The 5,719-nt window shown below is 39.2% G+C and overlaps 1 long non-coding RNA gene across 1 annotated transcript; it reads right to left on the bottom strand.

Annotated features, from left to right (window-relative positions):
- Positions 1 to 4,581: 4,581 nt before the first annotated feature.
- On the bottom strand, positions 4,582 to 5,485 carry LOC114275458 (uncharacterized). Its single transcript, XR_003633719.2, has 2 exons — positions 5,187 to 5,485; positions 4,582 to 4,819 (listed from the first exon to the last, which is right to left on the bottom strand). It is a non-coding gene; the product is annotated as an uncharacterized LOC114275458 (long non-coding RNA).
- Between the last annotated feature and the right edge of the window lie 234 nt (positions 5,486 to 5,719).

A 5,719-nucleotide genomic window follows, 5' to 3' on the forward strand; every position in this document is an offset into this window, starting at 1 on the left:
CAGAGTTGGAGCACCCAGAGGGGACCTCCTTGGTTAACATCGAGAAGTTTTTCACAAAATTGGGAGTAGGCTCTGTAAACATGGCCTAAGAGATAAGGAGCAAGGGCTATGCGTTTTTCAAAACGAGTGCCTTCGCAAGTGGAGCGAATTCAGGCATAACCCTCTGAGATGATGTACAAAAGAGAAATTTGCACAACTAGTATAAAATAAAGGAAAAAAGTTCCCTATCTCTCACGGGGCCTTCCCTTTTATTTTCAGCCTTTACAAAGTCACTGTAAGAGGAGTTTAAGAGCGGAAGGGAAAATTTGACAGAGAGGTCTGCGTAACTGGGAGTGAAAGGAGAGCCAAGAGGTGAAAGCCCTAAGAGATGGAAAATATCAAGAACGGTGGGGGCCATCATGCCGCACCGAAACTGGAAAAAATTAAAAGCCATATTCCAAAAGCAAAGAGCAGCAGGAATCAAAAAGGGGTCCTCAGGAATGATGAACCTGGAAAGACGAAGGGCGTCGAGGACACAAAGCTATTGCAGGTCATCTTCTCTCACAAGCACAACTCTTTCATACCATTCCTCCTATTCAGTTCTCAATGTCGGCCAACAACGGTGAGGCCGGGTCATTCTCCAATTCCCCCAATCGAGCCCTCCTTGGTAGAGAAGAAAGTGATCCTCCAAGCGAGGGTATAAAGCTAGAAGTTGAGCAGGAGCTTCCCGAAAGATGGGACCTAGGACGTACTCTTGTTTGTTGTTGTGGCGAGGAACGAAGAGGCGCCCATCTATGGCACTTGACCCATCAGTTGTTAGCTTGGCGATTTCTTCATCAATACATTTTTTCACAGCCATGGTTGGGCTTATACGATCGCCAGCAAGTACTTTCAAAGAGGAAGGATCCATTGGTAGCAAGTAGCAAGGAAGAGAGGTTTAACAGAAGAGAAGGGTTTGTGTGTTAAGCAAGCAAGTAATTTCAGAGCACGAAATAAAAGGGTTTTAAAAGCCTTTGTGTCTGGGAGATATATCGCGCGATTCGTTAAGTACTAAAAGTACGAATATGAAGAGTTTCCTTCAATATTGATACTTTTGGAGGGAAAAAACACAGCCCAGATGTTAATGCCAGCTTCGAAGTAAAATATTGGTTTCGAAACCAGATTTTGGCGCCAAAAGTCAAATAATAATGGCTTCGAAACAGAGAAGCTGGCTTCGAAGCACTTTCCATGCTTAAAGATGTAAGGATGCTCAAAGTATTTGTTCGTTTCGAAGGAATTAAAAAACCTGTGTTAGATTTCTTAATGAAAGTAATGTCTTTCGAAGCAAAACTTGGGGCCCCTTAAGAATGGGAATTGGTGTTCAAAATGTCAAAACCAATAGTTGGTTTATATATATACTGAAAGGATTGTCTTTTTGGACTAAAATAGTGCAACCCCAAGAGGAGCTTCCATATTTTTAGAAGTATGGACTGTTGTTCGAAGCAAAAATGATCAGTACTAACCATGACCATATTTTGGTTATGATTAAAGGGGTAAGATTATTAAATTCGAAGCACCGATTCTAAACAGAAATCAACAAAACTGTCAACTTTAGTCCATAAGTTAGAAAATTCATGTTAATTTTTCAGCATTTTTATTGGATTTGATTGGATCCAAATTCGAAGAGTAAGATTGGTTAATTCGAAGCCCTAAACTTGTTTATAAAGACAAATAGAGATCAAAATCAGACAATACCAAACAAAGAGAAAAGACTTAGATGTATCGAAATAAAAGCGATTACATTAAAAGTTCCTCTTTTGGTACAAATTCTAATTCATAAAAGTAAGGAATAGAGTAAATGACAAGATCATGAAATTTGACCCAACTATGATCAATGAATTTCTATTCTTTCTTTATTCTATCCTCTATTTCTTCTAGGACTGGTTGTTGAAGTTGATGTGATCTCACCTCATAAAAGAGCTCTTCGGCCTTTATTTTGAACGCTGTTTCTCTCAATCCCTGTTCCAACTCATCCATATCCAAATCATCCCAATACGCAGAATCTTTATTTTTGAAGTCATTGTGTTCTTCAATGAGATTCTCTGCTTCGTATTGGGTGTAAACTCGAAGGGATGAAAGTTGATCCAAGGATTAAGTGGTGGCCAAAGAAGTGCGGTGCCAATGGAGAAGCGATGGGAGTTGGTCCAAAAATATGTGAAGTTCTGCTTGGGCAATGGGGTTGAGGACATGGCCCCGAGTCAGAATATCACAGGCCCATCGAAGGTTCTTAAGGGGAATATCGTCCTCAAGAACATTGAAGGGTAGGTGAGAAAAGGCTGCAAGTAGGAGTTGGGCTTGCTTCTGTTGAGATGGAGTAAGAAGAGATGGAGGCTCGTAAGGAGGGAAAACGCAGAAAGAATAAGCTTCAACCTCTCCATCCAGGAAAGTGTTTTCGGAGGAGGAGGTATAGAGGCCTCCATTTCAAAGGAAGGAAGAAATCGAGGGACATTAACACAATCAAGCTAGTCAGAAGGATGAAGCTTCGCCTTCCTGGCTAAGAATGAGGGGCTAAACCCCTGTGCCTCTTCTGGGCAGGGAATAGATCGTACCATTTTTGTAGGCATGGATGATGTATACCATGCTACGAGTAGATTGTCCTCTAAACTGCGTCGATGGTCGATAGGCACGTAAGGATAAACCACCGAGCTTCGAATATCGGAAGGGAAATCCAAAGGGTCAGTGAACTCGACAAAATGGTGATTAATTCGCTCCCTCAAATCGCAAGCCTCAGGTTCTGACCAGCTTGACCAGCCAAAAGCCCCGGAGGAAATAGAAGCCACAGCCTTATCCCATGCAGAGGATTGTGAAGAAAGGCCTCCTATGTCCATATCTGCAACTTTCTGAATTAAAGGATTAGGGGCAGTTTGTTCATAGCCCAAGGGTGAATCAGAATAAGAATTTCCCACGTCCATGTTTTTAACTTTCTGAATCGAAGGATTAAGGGCAATGTGTTCGTAGTCCAAAGGCTGATAATTTGCAAAGGCTTCCATGACTTGAATATAAAAAGGTGGGTAAAGGTGACTAATTAATGCATGGAGGTTCCTTTGAGGAGAAACAGCATCATCAAATGACTCTTTATATGCTCGATCAATAGAGATGATTTGGCCATGAAAAAGGTATCAGTCTTTTCGAATACTAAGGTGGTGGGGGTGTTTAAAAGATTGAAAGAGAGTTAATGCAAATGATCATCAATGGATGACGGTTGTGTTTCTAAAATACAAAGTCCATGCACGTTCTAAAAACGCAGGAAAAAGACTTTGATCAACTAATATCACCAAGTATTGGGTATATTAGTGCGGTGGGTAATGTTGGCTACATATTTTGTATAAGCCAATTACAATTCAACACGTGGCAGAGTAAGGGCAATACGGGAAGAATGTTTAAGTCTTCAATCATGATTGTACACGTGGCAGTTAATATTGGTTCTTACGAGATCTGAGTAGCATTGGATCAGCAAAGAGATATAAAGTGATGTGGCTTCAACGGTTACTCACATTCAAATTCAAATTTATGAGGGAAGCCTAACTGCAAGTGATGGCATAGTGGAACTACTTGTAAAGCAACATGATCAGAGATCATGGAGGAGCAGTTCGACGGTTTGAAATACAGTTCGATGGTCATCCTTGAGAAGTATAAATAGCAGAGAAGGCCCCAGAAAACCCCCAGACTCAGATCCAAAAAACCAGTCTTATTCTACTTTTCTTATTTTTCTTTCCAGTTTTACATTTCCTATTCTTTACATTCCTGTACTGCATTTCGTTCATAGGAGTAGTTTCAAGTAGGTTGTCGCTCTAAACCTCTACGAGGCTGAGTTTGGATCATTGTAAGTTTTTCATTCTAATGAAATGCTTCAGTTGTTCTTCATTTGATTGATATTTTCCTTAATTCTCCTAAATCAAGCCATCAGTAAAAGTCATCTTCATTGAGGCTGAAAGAACTAAAACACAATCGTCTGATAATTGGTTGGCAATTAAATTTCTGTAAGGACTGATTGATCCTTGCTGGCACGCTCGCAATTACAAAATTAACCTTCGAAAGCCAAAAAAGCCAACAGATATCGAGTACGATTTCGAACGCAATAAAAAAATTGACAAACCATATTTAAATGAGTCTTTACTAAACGAAACTCGACTTTGTTCATGAACAGTTGTATTTGTTTGCAGCTTTAATCTAGAATAAATCCGAAATCCTCATTTATATTTTTAAGTAATTTTCTGAATAATTTTTTTTGGTGAAAGAGAGGGAGTTTGAAAGAGTCAAAGAGTATGCATATATTCATTCATTCAACAAAGACAGGGGAAGGAGTGTCCGAAGAGTCAATGGGTAAACGTCGTTAGGCCACTTGTCTCTACTTTCACCCCATTCTCCTCTCTCTCTCTCTCTCTCTCTCTCTCTGTGCCAATCCTCTCTCCTTTAATAGTATTTCCAAGTCAATTACCGTGTCAAGAAGCCAAACCAACATGATCAACGAACATTATACAAAGGCTCTTGATGGGTTTTTTTATTTTTATTTTTATTTTCTGCTAAATTGTGGGTTATGCACTGTAGATTGCAGGAAAAAAGTTCTAAAACTCAATTTCGGTATAGATGATCAAAATTGGAATGAACTTCAAGGCAAGTTTTAAAATGATGATCAACGTGTTCTTAATGTTGCTGACAAAAGGCTTGAAAGCCTCATAAAATCCAAAAGTTTTGATGTTTTCACTTTCTACTTGAGCTGGACTCTTTCCACTACACCTTCTGTTTCTTTTAGTCTCCTCTAGTCTCACCTTCTTCAAATGCCCTACCGGCAGCAGTGCACCTGACAAGCAAATTAAGGATTTCTTTCACCATAATCATACAGTGATTACAAAGGCTGCTCAGGCTACACAGTTTACTATAAATGCCCTGATGATCCTAGTCAATCTCTTCTTGTTCATGAGAGAATTCTGCAAACCTGTATAGCTATTGAGCTGCCAGTGGTTTTTTTTTTTTTTTTTTGATGGGCCGCACAGGCATCGGAGATAGCCCCACGTGCGGCGGTCAACTTCTTGGCAACCCAGATTTTTTTTAAAAAAAAAATATTTTTAAAGGATGAGCAATGGATCTCTATTAAACTATCCCTAAACCTCACTACAAGGGAAGATTGAAAGAATAAATGCAAAGTTTAAACAAAAAGGAGGACGTACCTTGAATTAGTGAAGAGAAAGAAAGAAGCTCCGCCAAAAAAAAATGCTGGTCGCCGGAGATTGCAGGACGGAGAGAAGGTAGGGCGCCGGCAGTGAGGCTCCGATGGTAGAGTGGTAGTGAGAAGAGGTTGGGTGAAGATTAGTGATAGTGGGAAGAAGAATGAAGAAAGTTGGTGGTGGTGGGGTTTGTGTGAAAGAGAAGGGAAAGAAGAAGATGATAAGGCAGAGAGAGAGAGAGAATATGTGAGGCAGAGAGAAAGTGTATCTGTGAGAGTGATAAGAGTGGGCTAGGGTTGTGATGAAATCAAATTTTTTTTTTTTGGAAAAACAAAAATAAAATAAAATAAAATAGATAAAATAAAAAATGTAATAATTTTTATTATTTATTTTTTTTATTTAGTAGATAAATAAGAAATAAACAAATAAACAAATAAATAAATAAAAGGAAAAAAATGAATTTTTTTTTTAAATTTTTATAATTTGACGTCATTCCACATGTGAGGGATAGTACGTCGCATGTGCGGCAGCACATG

Source organism: Camellia sinensis, chromosome 10 (genome assembly GCF_055761805.1).
Source record: "Camellia sinensis isolate YWXY chromosome 10, ASM5576180v1, whole genome shotgun sequence".
In the NCBI taxonomy this organism is placed as follows: domain Eukaryota; kingdom Viridiplantae; phylum Streptophyta; class Magnoliopsida; order Ericales; family Theaceae; genus Camellia; species Camellia sinensis.